The sequence below is a fragment of the Schistocerca piceifrons genome, chromosome 3 (genome assembly GCF_021461385.2).
Source record: "Schistocerca piceifrons isolate TAMUIC-IGC-003096 chromosome 3, iqSchPice1.1, whole genome shotgun sequence".
Taxonomy (NCBI): Eukaryota; Metazoa; Arthropoda; class Insecta; order Orthoptera; family Acrididae; genus Schistocerca; species Schistocerca piceifrons.
In genome coordinates this window covers 685,164,834-685,189,908 of record NC_060140.1, presented here as the reverse complement: position 1 = coordinate 685,189,908, position 25,075 = coordinate 685,164,834, and positions in this window count along the sequence as shown.

Here is a 25,075-nt window from a genome sequence, read left to right as displayed (position 1 = left end):
TATGTCCTTTGCCTTGGACGGCCAACCACGTTGAACAAAATGTAATAGTAAACTCAGATGAGGATCCGTAGCTGTCTCACGTGCCACCTGACGATAATCAACCGGAAAATCCCGGAGGGATTGATGCTCATCGGCGTCAATCTGATGGCAAGAGTCGTCAGAGGAATCGAAGACATCATCCGCAGCAATCGGCAATCTAGAAAGCGCGTCAGCGTTTGCATGCTGAGCTGTAGGGCGATACAGTATCTCATACTGGTATTGTGATAACAAAAGAGCCCAACGTTGTAGTCTCTGAGCTGTCCGCTGAGGAACTGGTTTAGACGGATGAAACAGTGACGTCAGGGGCTTGTGATCTGTTACTAAATAGAATGATCTACCATAGAGGTAGTGATGGAATTTTGTGACACCGAACACAATAGCCAACGCTTCCTTGTCCAATTGGCTATAATTACACTGAGCTTTGTTTAGCAATTTAGATGCGAACGCAATAGGACGTTCGGTGTTACCGACTCGGTGAGACAACACAGCACCGAGGCCGAAAGAAGAGGCATCACAAGCTAACACCAGAGGCTTGTTAGGGTCGTAATGGACCAGACAACGATCATTCAATAAAGCCTCTTTAAGCTGCTGAAAGGCTGATTGGCAATCAGCTGACCACACAAACGGAACATTCTTACGGCGGAGACGATGCAACGGTGCAGCAATCTGTGATGCATTAGGTATAAACCTAATATAATATGTCAATTTGCCAAGAACTGCTTGCAATTCATGCAGATTGCGAGGGGCGGGCAAATCACGAATAGCTGCTAAATGTGACTGGGAGGGATGAATGCCTTGAGCATTAATAACATGTCCCAGATACTCCATCTCTGTAAGGAAAAATGAACATTTATCGATGTTGCAACGTAGGCCTGCCTGAGACAACACTTTAAACAAACACTCCAAATTACGGAAATGTTCAGCAGGCGTCCGACCGGACACAACAATATCGTCTAAATAGTTGCAACACGATGGCACATTAGCCAGAAGTTGTGACGAAAAACGCTGAAAAACAGCTGGAGCTGACGCACAACCAAAAGGCAAACGCAGAAAACGGAACAACCCCAACGACGTGTTTATGACAAAATACTGTTGTGATTGCTCGTCCAGGGGCAATTGCAAATATGCTTCACGGAGATCAATTTTGGAAAAGAAACGAGCTTCCCCTAACTTGTCCATCAGCTCGTCCGGTCTAGGCAAAGGAAAAGAATCAATGACAGTCTGAGGATTAACTGTCGACTTAAAATCAGCACACAAACGTAACTTGCCAGACGGTTTCTTTATAATAACTAAGGGAGAAGCCCACTGGCTCGCTGAAACGGGTTGAATAACACCGTTGTTTTGCCAACGACGAAGTTCATCTGCTACAGGTGCCCGGAGGGCGTGAGGCACTGGACGAGCACGAACAAATCGAGGCTGAGCATTATCTTTTAACGTAATATGAGCGGCAAAGTTCGCAGCACAACCTAGTTCGTCTTTAAATATGTCACTGTATTGTTTACACAAATCGGTTATGCTGTCTTGAGGAACAACAACAGAATTAATTTGCAACACATTGTCTTGGATAGACAGGCCAAACAAGTCAAAACAGTCTTATCCGAAAATGTTTACACTGTCTGTAGCGCGGAGCACTGTGAATGAAACTGTTTTTGTATTGCCACGGAATGTGGCTGGCACGCTACATACACCTAACACAGGAATTTGTTCTCCACTATAAGTAGCCAAAGAATGTTTTGCCGCTGAAAGTTTAGGGCGGCCGATAGCCGCATACGTAGCACTATTTATGAGAGTCACAGACACACCAGTGTCTAATTGAAAATTGAAGGTCTTATCCTGGATGCGTAGCTTCACAAATAGTTTATTACACTGTCTCTGGATCGGTGCAGTGGAGGCGGAAGACACAAAATCAGCTCGTTTAGCGCGCGTTCGCTGCTTACGACAACTCGTGGGTTGGGCGGGTGGAACAACAACTCCCGCTTCACTTGCAGTCTGTACATTACTTTTTACAGCGTTGGAATTACGCTTGGGTCGCATAGCAGAGGGCTGGGTGGGTGGCTTATTGCGAACAAGTTTATTACCCACACGAACCGTGGAAGAGTCTTTAAACGCGACCTTCTGGGCGGGCTGGCTTTGAAGAACATGAATATCCATCGGCTGGGCAGCACTAGAATTGTTCTTGCGTTTACGCAAACAAACAGTCTGGATGTGTCCTTTCCTTTGACAAAAGTGACAAACCGCGTTTCTTAACGGGCAACGTTCACGAGGATGAGCAAGAAAACACTTAGGGCAAGACTTAACTCTATCATTTTGCACACGCGGCTGACGAATGTGTTTAACATGACGCGGCCGGCTAGTGTTTACAGTCTGACTGCCGGTGGGGCCGCGGGCGTGACATAACTTGCTTAGCACAGGCAATTTGAGAAATACATGGCTGATCTAACTCACACTCAGAATAGTCAAAAGTATCTTGGGCTTCAATGATGTTCATCACAGTCTCTAAGGACGGGTCAGGCAACTTTAAGATAGCAGCACGAATACGAGAATCTGCAATGTTTTGAGTAATAGCGTCTCGTAGCATGACATCACTGTAGGAAGCTCCACACACACAATTAAATCGGCACTGACGGGTGAGGCCCCGTAAATCTGTTAACCACTGTTTATTAGATTGATGTGGCAGTTTCTTTAATCTGAAGAACTTGAATCTGGCTGCTGCCACATGAACTCGCGACTCGAAATACTCAGCAAGCTTGTTAACAACAACGTCATAGTCTAAAGCTTCTGGCTGGGATTCCGGGAACAACTTACAAAGTAGTCGATAGACTTCCACGACTGCAGTGGAAATTAAATAAAGCTGCCGCTCAGTACCTGTGATTTTGTAGACTGTCATGTGCGCCTGCAACTGCGCGAAATATTCTCGCCATTCTTCTCTTGATGCATCAAAAGTACGGAAAGGTGGTGCTGCCTGTGCTTGTTCCTTTTGTGTTGGAGGATTAGCCGCTTGTTTGGCGATTGCTTCCACCAGACTTTGTATTTGCTGACTCTGTAACAAGATCAACTGTTGTAATTCGGAAGACATAGTGAACACAAATTAAACCAGCCCCCAAAATTTTATCGCTATAATTAGTATAACCAGAAACAAGTTGAACCAGCCCTGCACACGAGTTCGGCAGTCCTCGTCGCCAGTTTTGTGGCGGCGTTCGTAGCGACAACAATTCGCTGCAGAAACGGCTTACGAAGTCACCGCCACACTTTTAATAGCGGGCCGACCGGTCCGCTGGAACAGTGAACAGAAAGATGAAAACCCAAACACTCTGGTTAAATAAAAGTCGGTACTTATCTTTATTAACGAAGATACAGAAACACAGTAGTGAACTCCGTGTCTACAGAAATCTGTCTAGTTCGAGTCGGAGCGGCTAGGTCAGCGTCGGCTGACGACAAACAACTCTGCTGCGATGAACACACAACTGACTAGCAAGTACACAATTCGGTGGCGAGTATACAACTGAGCGGCGAATACAGAACTGTCCTAGCGCTCGCGACTCCAGCGCTTAAGAAGCCAGAAGCCAGTGGTGGCGCACGCAGACTTGCGGCGATTTCCTGTCTCGCTGGCGCTGCTTATGCGGACGGCGTCCGGACTTTGATGCTGCCAACCTTTTGGCAGCGGGCTCGGGTGGCATTACTGGCTAGGATATAACACAATTAGTGAGTTTGACAGGTAATGAGTTCATGTCAGTTAGATTGTGATACTCTTTAGAATGTTACGTTACTGTGAATGAGGGAGTCATCATAGTTGAGACCAGGTCCGTGGGGTGTATCCTTGTTTGGATTAACCGTGTACTGGTGGTTAACGAAAAGCGTTTCCGAACGGCCATTAATGACTGGCTGGATGTGCTTTATGAATTCGTCTCAATCTTGTTAGTTGTGTGTACTACAGAAACGTGTGCGCACCTAGTTGTGTTGTTGCCTTGTACTGTTCAGCGTCTGCCTTGAATGTTCTGATAGTATATTTTCGTATTGCTTGTGTACTACCCACAAGTTTGAGTATCGATTTTAAAGTTGTGGCATCGTGTTGATCACTGTCTGTTTTGAGTGTTCTTGTCGTGCGTTTTGGCAATACATGTTGATTAATATTGGCCGTGACAAATGAGTTTCGAACGTCATTCACTTGTTTTACCGTCTCGCTTGTTTTACTGTTTAGAATGTTAAGCAACCATAGCGTATTGTGCTTGCCATAAGTAGCACGGCTACACCACTGTGGATATATTGTAACTCGGTCGGAGGCGTCCTTGTTTGGATTGGCCAGGAAAGGTTGGTTCATGAAAGCCGTATCTGGCAGAGTACTGAGTTTCGGGCTGGCTGAATTTATCGAATACATGTCCGAGTATATATTTGTTGATTGGTGTCTGGTTTGTGTACCGTCGTGCGTTTGAGCATAAAGATCTCTTTTAGGGAACAACGAATGCGCGTTGTCGCAGTTCGCCTGTTGCCTCAGTAGACAGCATGAGTTACACATCGCAAAAGCGTACACCTAGAGCGGGTCTGGTAATACCAGCGATAAACCAGCGTTATCATGTTGACTACTGGCAAGGCTATTGCGCGTGTGCTTTCATGCTATTGTTGGTATTCTCCAGCCCAAAACCTGTGTAGTTACAAAGAGGTTATTTCCTTGCCGTATATTGAGAACGTTTAGTGCTGTCTATGGATAAGAGGGTTATTGCCCAATAGTGCTAAGTCATATGTTACGACAGATGGGTACTAACTTAGTTGTATGTGACATTATTGTCATTAAAGCTGATGAATATCAGATGAGCGCTCTAAGTTAAGAGTTAGATTGGATGTGGCTTAGTGAGCGGCTGCTAATTCTACTACTGTCTGCTAATTCGTAGCAACATTTGCTAATGACTAACTACATAGTAATATCTTTCATGTATCTAACTAACTCTGCTGTGGATGCTTTTGAATAATTGTAGCGCTTTGGTGCATTGAAATTTAGTGTTAATTGACTTTAGTGTTTTACTTTCTTTAAGTGTTTAGTTATCTGTGATCAGTCGCTGCATTTTTGGTTATGTAGGGTGAATCACCTAAAACATGCACGGTAAATATTGAAAGAGCTGTCGATGTGCGGTTTTCATAGAACTGATTGGTAGTTAGGGGCTCGTACTGTTAGCCAACCAATAGATCGTAATAATACTTAAAAAGTGTGCTTCTTATGCAAACATATCCTTTTTGAAAGGAACAATGGCTATTGGCATTAAAAAGCTAAAATTACGGTAAATTAGAATATCAGTGGCATTTGTTGCAGGATTAAGGTTCAAATGGCTCTGAGCACTATGGGAGCTAACTTCTGAGGTCATCAGTTCCCTAGAACTTAGAACTACTTAAACCTAACTAACCTAAGGACATCACACACATCCATTCCCGAGGCAAGATTCGAACCTGCGACCGTAGAGGTCGCGCGGTTCCGGAGTGTAGGGGCTAGAACCGCTCGGCCACCCCGGCCGGCGCAGGATTAAGTGCGAGTCGTTTACGAGCTACCGTATTTTGACAAGTTTCCTCACAGACACTTTTACAATATCTTTAGTAGCACACACTAAAGAACATGTAAGTGCTTACACTAATTATCGGGATTCTCACCAGTAACGATATAATTTACCACCACAGGTTGTGTTCAGAATTACCACCGACAGCGGCAATACACGCTTCCGGTCTGTTAGGGAATAACTGCTGCATACTGCTAATTTCAGTGGAGATGTCCGAGCAGTCTGCAGTAATACGTCGTTGCATATTGTCAGATGCAGTTGATAAATCCTTGTACACAGCGCCTTCAAGCTTTCCCCACAGAGATAAGTCTACAGGCGTCAAATCCGGGGAACAGACTGGGTAAGTACAGGTTCCCTGCGTCCAAACCAACGATTTTGAAACAATTCGTGAAGACATGCTATAATACTTCGTGCACTATGGGCTGGACAGCCATCATGTTGGTAGTAAAGGTCCGCAGAGGAACGTCTTCTACCACCCATAGAAAATTGTCTGTTTGGAGGCTACGATACTTGTACGCGTTGAATGTTGCGTCCATGAGAAAATTGTTCACTATACCATACCACATGTTTACACTCCATGGAGGCTGACGCTCCCCCTTACGAAGCCAAAGTGGATCGTCAACAAACCAACAGTGCATGTTTCGGCGGCTTACCTGGCCGAGATTGGTAAGTGTGGCTTCATCATTAAACGAGATACATGATACATATGGAGCATCCTGTCCTAATGCCCATGTATACAATTCAACACGATTCTCATAATCGTTTCCATGCAGCTCTTGATTGAGAGAGATGTGATAGGGATGGAACCTGTCTATGGAGAATGTGTGGGACACTTGCTTGACTCATGCCACTTCCTCGTAGGATTGTCCGGGAGCTAACTTACGGCTCAACTGCAATAGCAGCAAGAACATTATTCCTCCCTCTTCTGTCGTCACTTGGTTCCTTCTGTTACGATGTCCGGGTGTTACGCTACCACTTCCACATAACTGGTTTAAGAGGCTGATAAATAATTGCCGATATGGTTGACGTCCATCGGAATAACCTGCCGCATATACCGTACAAGAGCGAACTGCATATTCTTCCTACATTCTCCATGCACTTCGAGCATGTCTACTTTTGCTTCATTAGTAACTCCTATCGTCTATTGGGATATCTTGCCGGAACACACACGCACGCTATAAGTAAACGTAAGAACATCATACCCAGCAACTACGCAGGTTGAATGGCACAAACAAGTCTCGGTGTGGGAACTTTTCGAAATACGATATCTATTAAACGACTCGCACAACAACCTGCAACAAACGCCACTGACATTCTAATTGGCCCTACTTTTAATTTGTAAATGCCAATAAGCATTGTTCCATTTAAGACAGTGTATGTTTTCACAAAAAATACGCTTTCTAAGTATTATTACGAACTGTTGATTAACTAGCATTACGAACACCTGACTACCAATCCATTCTGTGAAAACCACACATCGATAGCACTTTCCATTGCCACAATATCTGAAGCGCAAGCTTTAGGTGATTCACCCTATATATTGAAACCGTTGCTCAGTTGTGTGTGTTGTATAGGCGTCTTTTGAAAATAAATGTTACCAGCCAGTTATGCTGTAAGTTGGAAGAAGAAGGAGTTTAAAATATTCAAGAGATCACATTACTTATTCAAGATCCTGTTTCAGAACCAAACTGCTCGTGTCTTCCATTTGTCTTCAACACTCAGTAACTCCGTTGCTACCGATGCCGCGTTGCTCGATCTCGGTCATGTTCCAGCGTCTCGAGCCAGATTCACTCAAGATGATGAATGTTCGAAATTCTGGGCAGATTCCGAAGACTGAAAATCGAAATTGATGCGTTGAATAAAAAACAGTTTCATGCAACCTAATGTCATAAAAACTCAGTGCTCCACTGCTGTATCACGTTGGCCTGTTAAATTACTGATACAAATTTCATCTCTATTGTGCATATGTTTTGGCATGTAATCGCTTGCAGTAAAAACTTTTTCCGTGTTTTCAAAATATGTCTTCACATCATCACGATTGGATCCAGTAATTCTGTTAACACTTCTGGAATCCGGTTTTCTAGTGCTTATGATTGGATTTCGTTTCAAAAAGCCATCAAACCAGTCCTTTCCCGCCAAACGCTCATTTTGAGAAACATTCTTGCAATTTTTTCTGGTCCCACTCCAAGGATGTTCTTCGTACTTTCCGTGCAGATAGACCTCAGACATAGTCCGATTAAATATTCTATTGGTAAGTCTTTCCACTTGTTCTTGACTTAATGTAGAGTTAAATCCCAGATGAGATTTAGTTGAATTATTTTTCTCTCTAAGTTCTTGTAGAGTGCTAAATGGAATACTGAACGATCTGCTTGCCGCACTAATAGAATTACTTTAATTTTTAAGGGCTTCTTTTGACCAACGTAATCGATTCGTGGATTCGTTCCATGTTCCTGGCATTTGTAACATGGCGAACGCAGATAATTAACGGAAGGCACGTTTTAAGTCCGTTGTTAATAACCGTTTAACTGCATGTGAGGTATCAGGTGTTGCCTTAACCCATTTCCCCATTGTTGCCTGACGGGGCTACCCTTCTTTGTTGGTTTGGAAAAATCATACCTAAAGGTTAACTAAAATACTTTCATAATACAATGAATTAAATCTTGTGAAACACGAGTATTCATTGAATGTGATGCAGCAAAAAAATGCTGAAGCCAAGAGTACTTAAAACGACCGGAAAACTGATGTAAATTGAAGTAGAAGCACATTAAAACGTTACCCAAACATAACTGTGCAACACGTGTTTCAGTAATGACGCCATATGAGAAGGTAGTTTATTGTAGCGCTGCGATGAGTGCAGCACTCTCTTCCACACCAAAATAAATGTTGAAAGTCAACCTACCAGGGCTAGGTCCCTAATGGAGCTAGACATCTCTCGCCTGGTCAAAATAATAAAATTAATTCCGGGTGTAAAATAGCCCAGACCGATCCTTGGAGTGGAGAGTGGGAAGCGTAAAAGAACAAATAACAAAATTAAATATAGGTAGACGTATCATTGGACATAAGAGTTTGCTTTTCTGGACATCTTAAAGAAATCTCCAGATCCCACGCCGTTTACCTCTACATTTACATCTACATCTACAAGATTACTCTGCAGTTCACAATTAAGTGCCTAGCAGTGGATACATCGAACCGCGCGAGCAAAATATTTTCGCATTCTGAAGAGAAAGTTGGTGACTGAAATTTCGTGAGACGATCCTGCTGCAATGAAAACCGCCACTGCTTTAATGATTGCCACCCAATGTGCGTATCATATCTGTGGCACTCTCCCCCTATTTCGCGATGATACAAAACGAACCGCCCTTCTTCGAACTCTTTCAGTGCCTTTATCAATCCTATTTGAAGCGGATCCCACACCGCTCAGCTACACTCCAGAAGAGGGCGAACAAGCGAAGTGTATACAGTCTCTTTAGTAGACCTGTTCTTCCAATAAATCACAGTCTCTTGTTCGCTTTCCGCACAACATTATCTATGTCATCGCTTGAAGTTACGGTCGAATTCACAGTTTCCAGTGTTGTGCGATTTGTCATGTAGCCGAAATTTGATGGATTCCTTTTAGTACTCAAGTGGATGAATTCACACTTTTCGTTATTTATAGTCAACATCGCCCTTTTGCACTAAAGATATCCTGTCTAAATTACACTGCAATTGGTTTTGATCATCTGATGACTTTACAAGACGATAAATAACAGCATTATCCACAAACAAGCTAAGTGAACTGCTCAGATTGTCTCCCAAATCGAGTATATCGATCAAGAACTGCAGAGGACCTGTAATACTTCCTTCTGTAATGTCAAATATTACTTCAGTTCTGCACGATGACTCTCCATCAATTACGGAGAACTGTGTCCTTTCAGACGATTTATCAGGTCTTGTGCCTAACTTATGTCAACAGAATCCATAATACTTAATTAAATCCAAGAAGGATCGCCTAGTAGTAGAATAATCCATTTAATATCGTGTCTCGGCTATGGATGACTTACAGGCCTGAGATAGCCGAATGTAGCGTTCATGGTCCAAGTGCCTTTCATGTACCGTGCGTAGGGATGCCAGGTACAAAAATGTAAAAGCCGCACTCGGTTGACCTTCAGTCCTAAAATCAGGACTACCTCTATCTTAAATAATAATAGTCAGCTGGGTGTTTTCAGTCGTCTAATAATATTCAGTTGCTGTCCGGCTTTTGTGAGAGCAACCTTAAACTCCTTAAACAAGAAAAAACGGCAAACAGCCTGATAATTTGGAAATTGTAACTGAGTGATCAGTCTTCTTCCTAACATAATACTGTGCTTACATAAACTAATATTTCTTCGTTAATCAATATGAATATCGCTGTGGAACAGAAAACGAAAAGGTATTCGATAACTGTGGTAATTTCGATTACATTTATAAGGAACTAACGATCTGTTGTTAGTTGTTAATCTCCCTAATTTAAACCCATTTTTCAAGAACGTTATTTTTCTTGGGAATCATTTCGTGGAATTGTGACAGCATATTTTTAAACTACACAACAGCATCGCCTTTGTGATTACGTCGGTTTGTAATTTACTGCGTTCCTTTTTCCGTTGGGCATTTATGAAAGAGACTGTCCTCTCGACGTTGGCGTTATGGCCTGGTATTAGAAAATAATATTCTGCCAATTTCAAAAATGCATAATAAAGTTCTTTATTACGACGCGATCTGAAATAAGCTATCCACTTTTCATGAGCCAAAAGCCTTTTAAAGCTAGAGCCGTCTCTCTGTCTTCAACGAATTTTGTAAAATTTTTCCACTTATAGAAAAAATTATCGTCAACCAACTTTACGTTTCTGCTACAGTAATAGGCATGTGTTTATATATGTATCTTTAATGTACTTTTTCCTCCTTCTATTTGTTCTTTATAAAAGACATCATATTTACGCCATTGGCTGTAACACTTTCTTTATTTCACGATTGCCATTTTGGCCTTAGGCCATTATCAAGTGAAGATGTTATGGCTATTAGGCCGTGTCAACCTAAAAAGACCTGACACATTTATATGTATTTGTCATTACTATTAAATACGTTGGTGACGCTGTTACATAGGGCGAGCACACATATCCATATGTCATACAACGACATAGTCTGTAGACACTCATGTTCGTTGGCGCATCACTAGTATCATATATGACTAGCGATGGGCCAACGAACATGGGTGTCTACAGACTATGTCGTTGTATGACATATGGATATGTGTGCTCGCACTATGTAACAGCGTCACCAATGTATTTAATAGTAATGACAGCGACATATAAATGTGTCAGATCGTTTTATGTTGACGTGGCCTAATAGCCATAACATCTTCACTTGATAATGGCCTAAGGCCGAAATTGCAATCGTGAAATAAAGAAAGTGTTATAGTCACTGGCGTAAATATGTCTTATAAAAAGTTCTATGACTGTGAATGCCAAGTATTTAAAGTTAATTTATATTTGGTCCTCGCTCTTATATCATTAGAGTGGAACGGGCCCTAGTTCAGCACTAAAAAGCGTAACAAAACTCGGACAGGCAGGAATTATATACACTGTGTCAGAGATAGAAGCACAGATATTATGGTCATTTGTACCTTAATGTGTACCGACTTTATCGGTGTGTTGTTTTTTTCTCGGTGTATAACAATCTTACCGCAAACAGATTGCGTAATTTATTACGTGATGTTATCTGCATGGTTTTAGTTGCGCCACGATGTGAACTACACCTGTTTTGGGTCCATGTTTCCACACTTCAATACCTGACCTGCTGTTCAGCGAAAAACAGACATTAATGACTTGCATGTACAACGCGTATTTGGACGTCCTAACCAACCTAGACATGTTGAGATCTACGGGCGCTCAACGGCGATGTTAACTGCGACCTTGCAAATATTAAAAAGACGAATATGGCTAAAAGGGCTAAAAACGTTGGCACACTCACTCACTTATTCTTACCTACCTCACCCACATGTCAAAACATATTAATCGCATTAGTCTGAAAATTAAGTAAATGCAATGATTACCTGACATCGTCAGTGGAAGTAGATCTATGTAGTAAGACTTGCGATCTAAGAATTAAAATATTCCAAAAGAATACTAGAGTCTCAGAAGTAAATGCTGATGTAATGTCATTCGGTACACCTTCCTCAGTCCTCAATAGAAATATCTGTGCTTATGCCCCTAAGACCTGTACATTTTGCTGGAAGTGACCGTAAGCTGGGCACCTGGCAAATCTACCTGTGCATTACCAATGTAGACTATGTCGCATAGCCACAGTATTCTATCCTCCACCGATCTGACAAGAGAGCAGGTCGTTGAAGGTGGCTCGGAGATTAATTTAACCATACGTTTACTTACGACTCTTCCTAATTTAGAGCCATACCACATATGAAGTGGTTGTTCAGAGCCGTTGTGGATTATCGAAAGTTATCCATCAAAAACTGCTTTGTATCTTTTGTAGCATAGGAAGGAGGTAGAGTCTCGGGAGTCGGATCTGCTCTGCAACAGGACTTAGAGTAAGGTGTTGGCTTGCAGGTGCCAGAGGCGGTAGCCAGTGGGCGGCAGTGTCAGTGTGTGCCTTTGCACCTGACACGGCTGCACAGTGGCGGCAGGGGGAAAGGGGTTGGCAGGGGGGGGGGGGAGGGAGCGGGGGTGGCGCTGAAAGCCCGGTCGTGTCCGGCAGAGTGTGGCCGTGGCTGGCCGGGAGAGAGCAGCGGCAGGTAGCAGACGGCCTCTCATTTCCCACCACCCGACACCTTCAGACTCCCGCTGGCGCCTTTCCAAGCGGCACTGGTCGATCTCCCCCACCTCCTAAGACACGGCATACAATAAAACCAATACCACTGGCCTACCACCACACTCTCTAGCCAACTGTTATTTCTTGTTGTTTCTCATGACGCCGCTGCAGCACACTGCAATACTTTTACTGTCAATTTGTTATTTTTTTCTGCCACGAATTACTCTCCTGTCCCAACCGTCTTCATCTCAGAGTAGCACTTGAAACCTACGTCCTAAATTATTTGCTGGATATATTGTAACCGTTCTTCATCTACAGTTTTTAACCTCTGCAGCTGTGATGCCTTAACGGGTTGCCTGCCACCTTATCCTTTTTCTTGTCAGTGTTATTTATATATTCCTTTCCTCGCCGATGCAGAGAACCTCCTTATCAGTTCGCCAAATTTTCAACTTTCTTCTGTAGCACTATATGTAAAATGCTTCGGTTCTCTTTTATTGCAGTTTTCCCACAGTCCGTGTTTCACTACCATTTAAGGCTGTCCCCCAAATATACACCCTCAGAAATTTCGTGATTAAATTACAGCCTATATTTGACGATAGCCTTCTCTTGGCCAGGAAAGCCCATTTTGCCAGTGCTAGTCTGCTTTCGACGTCCTCCTTGCTTCAATCATCATGGGCTATTTTGCTACCTATATAGCAGAATTTCTTCTTATCATTTCAACTTTAGTGATAATGCCACTCTTGAACCTTTCATTTTTCCGTCATTGCTTCTTCGTTGTGTAGATTGAACAGCAGGGGTGAAAGACTACACCACTGCTTACACCCTTTTTAATCCGAGCCGCCGGCCGGTGTGGCCGTGTGGTTAAAGGCGCTTCAGTCTGGAACCGCGTGACCGCTCCGGTCGATGGTTCGAATCCTGCCTCGGGCATGGATGTGTGTGATGTCCTCAGGTTAGTTAGGTTTAAGTAGTTCTAAGTTCTAGGGGACTGATGACCACAGATGTTAAGTCCCATAGTGCTCAGAGCCATAATCCGAGCACTCCGTTCTTGGTCTTCCACTCTTATTGTTCCCCCTTGGCTCTTGTATATACTATTACCCGTCTTTCCCTATAACTTGCCCTATTTTTCTAAGAATTTCGAATATCTTGCACCATTTTAGATTGTCGAACGTCGTTTCCAAGTCGACAAACCCTATGAACATGTCTTGATTTTTCTTTAGTCTTGCTTCCATTATCAACCGCAACGTTAGAATTGCTTCTATGGTGCCTCAACCATTCCTAAAGCGAAACCAATCGTCATCTAACACACCCTCAATTTTCTTTCCATTCTTCTGTAAATCATTCTTCTCAGCAACTTGGATACTTGAGCTATCAATCTGACTGTGCAGTAATTTCGCACTTGTCAGCTTTTGCAGTCTTCGGAATTGTGTGATGAAGTTTTTCCGAAAGTCTTATGATATGTCGCCAGACTCATACATTCTATACACCAACGGGGATAGTAGTTATGTTGCTCCTTCCCGCAATGCTTTCAGAAATTCTGCAGGAATGTTATTTAACCCTTCTGCCTTATTTGACAGTAAGTCGTCCAAAACTCTATTAAATTCTCATTTTAATAGGAATGCAGATCTCGTTCAGACTGCAGTATCTGTATACAGTTTGGAAACTCATCACTCGTCCTTCTCCCAGTTCCTGTAACTGTATGTAATGTCTTTTGTACCACCTCGCGTTCCAGGAGAAAGCTTCGTTTGGCATTGGCCTTACACTCCATACACTGTTGGCAGAGCTACGAAAACATGTTCTCATTTTCACTGAGTGGTCAAAACACGGTCCTGTCGCGTTAAATCAGCTCACCAGTTTCTCCACGGGTTGCAGAAGGTGGTAGATACAGCGCTTTCCAACTTTTTCCCAGTTCCAACTTAAATTGGGACGAACAGTTACAAGATGCATAGGGGCTGTCTAAAACCACATCGGAGTTTTATTATAGCAGTTACGTTCGAAAAAGGTGACTCGCGTCGAGATATGACAGTGGCACGAACATGATTCACAAATGGCTGTAATCATTAAAAGATCCACCACAGGTATGTGGTTGAATGAGAAGACATTATTGATAATCACGGGCAGCATTTCTACTGAAAAGTGTAAACTTTGGATCTGAAAATTCAGTGTATTTTGTACATTTCTTACGACCTCAATCTAGTGATTCGTCACACAGCACGCCATCTACTCTATGTCATCATTCTCAACCAACCATCAGCCTCCCTCGCCTATAACCCAGTGGATATATCGCAGAATCTGTGACATGGCATCGAGATAGAATGCATTGCAAATACGGCAAATATTTAGCGGTGGCATGAGGGGGTTGCAAATATCGGCTTCATATCAAGTTCCTTAGCCGAATCACTTTCTAAATTCGGTGACCTTATTACGAGCTTACACCGCCGGTGATGCGCATCCATACTTTCAGTCTGTTAATACGCACACTCCGGCGATCACCGTCTATGTTCAATGTCGCGATGCTTGTGTGGAAAACCACTTCATTCGGAAGCAATACTATATCTCGATTTACAAAGATTGTATAGTTTTTAACACTGATATCGTTTGTGATACTTGTGTGCGCCGGTATAACTAAGACCACTTGCGACAGTAACATAACCGTGGCGATCGTGCTTTTTTAATAACTGACCGCTTATAAGATGATTGGGTCATCTTTCTCAGACACACTGGTACCAATCGTAAGAAAAACAAACAAGGCATGTCGATTATCGCGGAGTTTCGCTCAGTATTATTTGGTGTCACCAGCATTCAGTAGTTGGCGAAGTATTATACTCAGTAGTGGATGTATGATGCATTCGCTGTGATCAGTGGGCTTTTCAAGTACGTGTACTGTGGCCAGTGTTCCGACATGTGCAAAGAAAATGGCTTTGCCCTGTCGTAAGGAAGTATGGATTTGACGTGGAAAACTGTGATATCCATAAGGGTGCGAAAGGTTTTTCTATGGAGAAAATTATGTCCAGTCATTAGAATGGTACAGATTTTTCATATTTCCGGACCCATAATCGTCACGAGGGGGTTTTCCAGTACATCGCTCATTGTCGAATGTCATCAGATTGAGATAGTAATCGTAATAGCTAATTGTAAGTACAGTTATAAAATATATGTGGCTGGTTTTCTAGGACGATTCGCCCTGCGTTCCGGGAGAACGTGTAGTGGCTGTAGCCTGTGGCCGGGGCGATTGACGTTTCCGGCTTATAGCTGGAGCCATCCAAACTAGACGGGGTGGAATAAAGGAATGCAGCTGACCTAAACATGTCACCCTCTAGGCGGCTGAATAGTGAACTAATGCTCAGTAATTGTTGGGCACCCTTTGTGACCATGTGTGTTCCCTGTGGAAATTTGAGAACGTTCAATATGCGATGTGTGTATGCGCTGGACAACTATTCCCTCCCATGTGTATTGCCCGGTTAATTGCGTCTACGTACTTCCCGTCTTTATTCGGTTGAGAGAACATCGATTGTGTGTGTGTTACGTAGATCTAAACAGTGAAAGACAGGTGTAAGAGACGTTTCTAGTTCTCTAGACATGAGAAACACCATAGTAGTCTTTGTAAAGTACAATGATGATTCGGAATCTGTCATATCATTGACATCGGTCTTCGTTAAAAAAAATGCGAGTGGAACTACCAGTTTCCTCTATTTTCGAGTTTTCACATAAAGATATTCGCAGTTTCTAGTTTCTCAGTGGTTTGCAGCATGTCCACCTCGCTGCACCGTGCTAAAGATTTGGGTTTCTAGAAATGTAATTTCCACTCTCTATCTCCGGAATTATACTTTGCAAGTGATCGGTAGCATACTGCTATGTGCTTTATATCGAGAACTATCGCTTAAATAGTATGATATTCTGGTAAACCATTTGAAAATACATATGTTCTTGTAATCCCAGAGTCTAGAGATAGGTGTAGAAAGCACAGCAGCAAGCAAGCAGGTTGGGGCCGGAAACAGTAATGCCCTTGTGCCAAGGCGAAGCAGCCCAGCATTTGTACAAAAGGGTGCTCTGATCATCTGTTAGGGCAGCGTGCATGGGGGGCAGTTGACTCATGACCGTTGACCACGGTGGGTGACCATCCGCATCGCTGGAAATATCTTGTGCTGTGAGGACTATATATGAAGCATGCGCTTGTGTTCTTTTGGATCTGTCTGTCTTTGTGGTATATGTATGAGTGTCTGGAGGTCGATAGCTTTATTCAGGATGCAGAAGTGATGATTTTGTATGGTGCAGGATACGAATTGTGTTTACTACATCTATATGGTTTGTGATGATATAGCCCAGTTGGAGATCGATTTCACACTTAAGAATTCAAGCTTTCCTCCGCAGTAGTGAAACAGGGTAATTGAGAAAGTGTCTTTGGCTATAGTTTGCATATTTCATGTTCTTTAAACCACTTTTGCAAGGTTTAGCTGTCAGTGCAATATGAGTGCTGTATTTTTTTCGATTTGTACGAAATAGTTTTACTGGTGAAAAATCTCGTAATTTGTCTGTCTGCAGAAAATGGCGGACAGTGCTCCCATACCAGCAGCAACAGCAGTTTGGTGGGTAAATTCAGCAAGAACCAATCAGAATGCTCCATTCACAAGAAGTTCCATGACATCAGAGAGTCACAAGAGATCCTTTGTGGGGGCATAGGAGCCTCTACAGACTGGTTCAAACAGGGGCAAGGTAACTAGGTAAAGTTTTGTGACATCTGAGAGTGATGTGATGCCTTCTTTGTTAGAGTTTTCAGAGACAGGTTCGAGCAGACCATCCTCCTCTGGTTCGGACTGGTGGGATGGTGTCCCTCATCCGCCATTGTGGCTTTAGAGCCAGACCAGCAGCTGTAGGACACTGAAAATTTACCGAAAATTTCAACCATTTTCTCGTCTGCAGGACAGTGCTTCGAATTCTGTTTGTGTAATTCAAATGTTCAAATGTGTGTGAAATCTTATGGGACTTAATTGCTAAGGTCATCAGTCCCTAAGTTTACACGCTACTTAACCTAAATTATCCTAAGGACGAACACACACACTCATGCCCAATGTTTGTGTAATTGTTCTAATTTCCCTGTCTGTGCTTAGTCACCAGCGCATGCTTCGAGAAGTGAAGAAAATAACATCCCTGACTCCAGCAAAAAGCCCATTCCTCGTTTCAAAAAAGTAATAAACACTACAGCAGCTGCAAGACGCATCCATTTTTCTCTCTCTGGCTGTGCCTCCAAACAAGCAGCTAAAACTCGAAAAGTGGTGATTCCCTTTTTAGAGCTAGAGAGATATTTACTTCAATTTCGAAATAACATCTTTTGGTGTGTAAAAGCAGATATTGCAGCTGACATCGATTTCGGGATCTATTTCCCACAAAAGCGTGTGAAATGTCACAGTGAGGTTTCACAAGTGTGCCATGATATTTATAGAGCATATGTTCAAGTGTCGCAGTGGAGGTATTCCTCGGAATAAAACGTGAATTGTTTAAATATTCTCACGTTATCTGCAAAGCTCTCATAGGCCGCGTCCTACGTAAGCGACAGAAGCGACCGACAGCGAGCAACAGCTTCAGGCGACAAAACACAACCGCAGGTATAGTTACGGTGTATAGTTACATCGGTGCTCAGGCATATCGTGTAGCCAAGCATCTTGCTTCTCTGTTGAGTCCACAAGTAGGTCAGTGGGAACATCACATCAGGAACTCAGTTGATTTTTTACGTCGTTTGGGGGGACTGCGGTTGAATGACTGATATTTCAGTGAGTTTCGATATGGTCTCTCTCTTCACTCGTGTTCCTTTGTCTGATTCGTTGCGGTTAATTGAGGCCAGGTTTGGTGCTGAATTAACTAATCTCTTTCGGCATGTTTTGACATCCACTTACTTTTTATTTAATGACCAGTATTACGAGCAGACAAATGAAGTTGCGATGGGTAGTCCGTTGTCTCCTGTGATCGCAAATTTGTTTATGGAAGACTTCGAGGAGCGTGCATTGGAGTCGGTGCCTTTGAAACCCGCTTGTTTCTTTAGATACGTTGACGATACCTTCGTTGTTTGGCCTCATGGTAGGGAGAATTTGAATGTCTTTCTAGAACATCTGAACTCGATCCACCCGAACATTCGTTTTACGATGGAGGTGGAAGAGGATGGTTGCCTTCCTTTTCTTGACGTGTTGGTTGGGAGGAAGGATGATGGATCATTGGGACATGGAGTCTACAGGAAACGTACTCACACCGACTTGTACCTACAGGCTAATAATTGTCACCATCCGGCTCAGCGCGAAGGGGTACTTCGTACCTTGGTTCACAGGGCACATGTCGTTTCTGACGCTGAGACTTTGCCAGCTGAGCTGTCCCATCTTGTAGTTACATTTCGTCAAAATGGTTATAGTGATAGACAGATTGAACATGCGTTGTGCTATCAACCAACTGTACATCGGGTGATTGATGATAATTCTGAGTCAACACCTAAGTCTACTGCCTTTTTGCCTTACGTAGGAAACACGTCCAACAAGATCGGTCGTATTTTACGGAATGTGTTTTCCGACATCCATCTAAAATTAGAGCTCTTTTGAATTCCGTTAAGGATGATCTTGGACTGCGTAAGGCGGGTGTATATCGTATTCCTTGTAGCTGCGGCATGGCATATATTGGTCAAACTATCAGGACCGTGGAGGACCGATGTACTGAACATAAACGACACACACGATTACAGCAGCCAAGTAGATCTGCTATTGCCGAACATTGCTTGGATACTGGTCACCCCATGTTATATAATAACACCGAGATATTGGGACAGCTATTGGGACAGTGTTATTAGGGAGGCAGTTGAGATTAAATTAGCGAGCAACCTCGTTAACAGGGATGGAGGTTTCTGATTAAACTCTGTTTGGAATCCGGCTCTCTCCCTTGTCGAAAACAGAGGGACAGAGTCAATGCTACCTCACCTGCGAATTCATAGTCTCACTATCGATAGCTCTGACTTTGGTCATCTTTGGTGGCACTAGTGTTCAGTGTGTGTATTATCTTTGCTGCTTCAGTCCGAGAACCGAGGTTTTAAATTTGCATGTACGCCGCCTGTCCGTTGCAATTTGCCTTGAAAATGGCGGGGTGTTCTCCCGCCGAAATATCGGCGGTCGCTGGAAGTGTTACCTGGCTGAATTCCCAGAAGTTATTTGAAAGATGGGAACAAATCATCCAGACAAATGGTAAACCCATGTTCGTTCTGCTATTAAGCACAGTAGTGTAGTGCTATGTGGTACAGTGTTGTACAGTAGTGTAGTCCACATTTATAAATCACAAAAAGTGTGAGGTCGCCGCCCCTCATAGAGTAATAAACCAGTAGTGTGTGCCTTCTGGATTCCGGATCTGTGTGCCATATGGCCAAATGGTAGTCTATATTTTTTAGTTTATTATAATTATTACTTCTTTTTATGTATATTCTGTGTGCATTTTTTTAGAAATTAAAACGACTGCTGGTGATGACATTGGACGCCATTTATTTACTGCAAAACACTGCACGTTACATGATTTAGTTATGTTGTATGCTAAACATATAATAACATAAATTTACCATTTCCTGCTTCTTTTTAAATTTGAGTACTGGTATGGTAAACACGACTTATGCCGATGAACATGACGGACTGCGCTCAAATGCTGAAATCATGTACAGCTTTGTCAGGAAGTGCCGTGTGGCATCAACAAAGAACGTTATACTATATATCTTTTCGTGGAAGATACAGGTCTATCTTTCTGTACACGGCATGTAATACGTGGGTTTTTGGGGTTGTTTGGGGGAGGAGACCAGACAGCGAGGTCATCGATCTCATCGGATTATGGAAGGACGGGGAAGGAAGTCGGCCGTGCCCTTTCAAAGGAACCATCCCGGCATTTGCCTGGAACGATTTAGGGAAATCACGGAAAACCTAAATCAGGATGGCCGGACGCGGGCTTGAACCGTCGTCCTCCCGAATGCGAGTCCAGTGTGCTAGCCACTGCACCACCTCGCTCGGTGTAATACGTGCCAAATCTCATTGTATGTGGTACGTTAAAAACTTGTGCCAAATCACGGCTGGAACCTTGGACCATTTCGTGACCAAATGCACAAAAAAAAGGCACATTGTTTTGCTTCCACCTAGTAACAACACAGCCTGGATCACAGTAGCCAAAAAGTAATGTTATGGTACCTTTCACAGGCCTTCCTTACGTCACGATACCAGAACAGCGATGCTGTAGAGGACGTGAACATACTCTGCATCGCAGGAAAAAGTAAAAATCAGAATGGCAACTATGATATGTAGTTTTTTACAGCAGAAAAAGTCTATACATTAAAAATCTGGCATCTATTTAAAATAGAAACATCAGGATCTTTAACTCGGAGCACACCATTGTTGGAATGAGCCACAAATGGAAAAGATTGAAGGTATTTAAAAAGTAACACTACGAAAGGATGTTAATAACAATGAGACGAATGTGTGGAAAGAAGAATAGCTGAAAAGACGTGACTATTTGGACTAAGAAAAGCACAAGGAAATGGAAGACGTTGGCAGACCGTTTGATTGACTCATAGCAGTAAGAATAGTTTCTCCGAAGGATAACTCTGGCTGTAATTGGAAATTTTGGCCACATACTAAAATCACGTCTTTGAAGAGGTCACCAAAAACTTCTCCGTCGAAATCGCTTTGAGCAGGATGAAGGCTTTGTGATTGTGTTCGATGACTGTTTTTGTAGATTTTTCATGGTAAATGGACTTTCCTAACTTAAGAAACGTTTTGCAAATAACACTATGTCGATAAATGACTTACTTTTCCGTCGAAAAGTCTTTGTCTTTCACTGGCAGGACGAGAATTTTTCTTGTAAACCACGTACATGGATTGTATGGCAAGTCATAAATTACATGTCACAGTTTCAAATATACTGTATTTAGACGTCGGAAAAATTAACTACTTTAATGAAGGTTTAGGGAAGAAAATAAATGCGTCATGCAAACTCATACACTCTGTGTATGAATGTGTGTACGTAGGTGTGTTCCACTAGTAGTAAGAAGAGGGAAATCAGAGTGACACAAGGAATGACTTTCAGTTCCTTATTGCAAAGGTTTCAACACGAAAAATGGGAACTGTTTTTCCCTATTATACCTCAAGTGCTTCGTATGCATATTTAACGGGTATTTGAACGTATAACGAAGGTCATATTTCTAGTTAATTTAACGTGATTGTAATTAACATTAATAAATTAATATGAGTGTCAGTTGCCAGATGCGTTGTGTTTAATTATGTATCAGGATACACATGTATCATCAGAATTAGCGTTCAGTAAATTCTAATGAACAATAACTGTATTTGATGGCAGAAGCATGCAAGAATAACAGATGTGATCTACAAAATTAACGTCCCATATCATTGACATCTGCTTGACTCTTACATTACGAGCTCACACGTAATGAACTGTCTCGAACACAATCACCTCCTCAATGTCATGCAGCACAGATTCAGTAGACATTGACCATGGGAAATCCTAATCCCACTTTTCCTCACATGACGTTCAGGAAGCTGTAGACAACGGCAACCGGATGTTTTTCACATCGAAAAACTATTTGATTCTCTATCACACCAACGCTTATTAACGAACTGGCGAGGATAGCTCGCAAACGAAACTTTTGGCTAGAATGAAGACTACTTAGTAGTAGGATACAGTTTGTTATCCGTGGAATCGTTGTTCACCAAGCTAGTACTGAAGTGTAGCTACAAATAGTGGCCGTGGCGACAAGCTCGCGTCATACATTTAATTACTTTGTAGGCACTTCGGATGCGATTTCATCATTGTAATTTTGAGAACTTTTTCTCAATAAGTTACACTTATAAATAAAAATTAAATCGAAAATTGACGTTTTAGGTCAGTTTCACAGCAATAGCTTGGTTATAGATAACACACAATGGTGAGTCGCCTATCTGTATAATGAAATATTTCACGGCCTCGTTCCACTGAAGACACGTCACTCACTATTCACTTTTCCAGTTTTAGTTTCAACAGACATTGCACACCCGTTCGCAAAAAATAAACAAAACCTGAAATAACAAAACTTCAATCAACCAGGAACTCAGAATCAGCAGAGGCAGAGCGCTCCTGGGGTCTTCACAGTTGTTCACGAAAATATGAAGGCAACGTCCCAGCGTCTTGTCTTCGGGATAAACGAGCGGGAAGAATCACGCGCTACGTGAAGAAAGTTTCTCTTGAGCGCGATCCGGATTAAATCTCTTCACGGACCGGATGCGTCCCGCTGGTGATATTTTGGCGACCTCTGAGTTAAGCTATTTGGAGGGAAGTTATGTCTGCCATCTGTCTGTGAATCGCGGAAACTTTTGTTGTGAGAGCCATCGAATTTTATGAGCTGTATTTTCTGAGGCAGAGTTTTGAGCAAATCCAGCATTAGTCTAAACGAGTGTGGCCAGTGCACAAGACCTTTCGTTGTTAATACGTCGTCCGCATTCGATGCGGATTCGGCTCAACTCTGCTTCGCAGGCCTACGTGCTGCTCGTTACGCTATAGGAGTAGGCCTGATGCGTCGACTATGGACGTACAGATTGTTTCTCTTCTGAACTGCTGCACCCATAAGTTCTATGTGTTTCTTAACGCAAACTATTGTAGCCCCCCCCCCCACTTCTCTCTCTCTCTGTCTCTCTCTCACTCTCTCTCTCTCTCTCTCTCTCTCTGTCTCGCTCCGTCTCTTAGAAACATACACAAACAAGTCTCTGTAGTCTGTCCCTATTCATCTCAGTATTTCAAACATTTTATTCCACCTTACAGTGTTGTGGCCTTTCACAGTTCGTAGTAATTGACGGAAACTTTTCGAGAAAAACGTAAGTAATTTCTGGCGTCCCCCAAGGAAGTGTTATAGGCCCTCTGCTGTTCCTGATCTACAGAAACGATTTGTGAGACAATCTGAGCAACCATATTAGACTGTTTACAGATTATGCTGTCATCTATCATCTTGTAAAGTCATCCGATGATCAGAACCAATTTCAAAATTATTTAAATAAGGTAACTGTATGGTGTGAAAAGTGGCAGTTGACTCTAAATTATGAAAAGCGTGAAGTCATCCACATGAATAATAAAACGAATCTGCTAACTTTCGGTTACACAATAAATCACACAAATCTAAAAGCTGTCAGTTCAACTAAATACTTAGGGACTACAATTGCGAATAATTTGAATTGCAACGAACAAATAATATTGTGTGGCAGGCAAACCAAACAATGAGATTTACTGGCAGAACACTTGGAAAATGTAAGAAGTCTACTAAAAAGACTGATTACACTACTCTCATCCGTCCTCTTCTGCAGTATTGCTATGGGGTGTGGGATTCGTATCAATTAGAATTGACGGAGGACGTCGAAAGAGGACAAAGAAGCGCTGCTCGTTTTGTATAGTTGCGAAATAGGGGGAAGAGTGTCACGCATGTGATACCCGAATTGGGGCGGCAATCATTACAACGAAGGTGTTTTCCATTGCGGCAGGGTCTTCCCATGAAATTTCAATCACTAGCTTTCACCTCAGAGTATGAAAATATTTTGTTGGCGCCTACTTATATAGTCAGAAATGATCATCGTAATAAAATAAGAGAAATGAGAGCTCTCAGGGGAAGATTGAAGTGTTTTCTTTTTCCGTGCGGTGGTAGAGAGTGGAAGGTTGGAAAAATAGCTTGAACGTCGTTCGATGAACCTCTGCCAGGCACTTAATTCTGAATTGCAGATTAAGCGTATAGATGTAGATTTAGATAGTTCAGAGGTACAAGACGAAACTCCCATTCGGGAGAACAGCAGGTCAATTCCCCTTCCATCAACGAGATTTGGGGTTCTGTGATTTCCCTAAATCGTATAGGGCGAATGTCAGGATGGCTCCGTCCCTGTTCTTCCGCAATTTACATTTGTGCTCCAATGACGTCATCGTCGATGAAGCCTTAAAGACAGATCTTCCTTTCTTCCTACCACTGTGTGTCCATGGGTCCAATTCGCCTGTCTTTTGGTAGATTTTAAAACTTAAATTTTCTTGTTTTCTTCTAAAGGAAGGCACTAGGACACAATAATTCCGCGAGCTCTGGTGGTCGCTGTTTGAAGTAATGCTTGGAGTCACTGGCACTCGTGCTGCTGTCCGCCAGTTCTAATCTGTCATTTATATAAGTGTAGGCTTCCACGGCCTTTGTCACAGTCAATAAAAATCTTCTTGTTATGTGAATGCATTGCCAACGTGTGAAATTGAGAAATACTCCGACGTTACAGCCACTGTTGCAAATGGTTAGCCTTCCTATGTGTGATTTTGCTGCTGAATGAGAAGTTTTGATTCCTGTATACTGGAGGAAGAGGATGTTATCGTAATCTGATAGGGTGTTTAGGGTGAGGAGGAAAGGTGTTAGACGTCCTTTATTTGTGTTTGCTTTACTTCTATTTCCACCAATGAAAAGGAACAACGCAAACACCAATAAAGGACGTCTAACACCTCTCCTCCTCATCCTCAATACCCTATCAGAATATGGATCAGCTTCTTCCGTCAGAATATAAGGAACAAAACTGTTCTCATTCCGGAGTTATCTGAAATCCCAGAGGAGGGCCATTTGTAACAGTGGCCGAAACATCGGAGAATTTCACTCATTGACAATGCAGTCACATATCCAGAATTTTATTGAATTTTGCATTTAGCTTTACCATGTCTGGGAG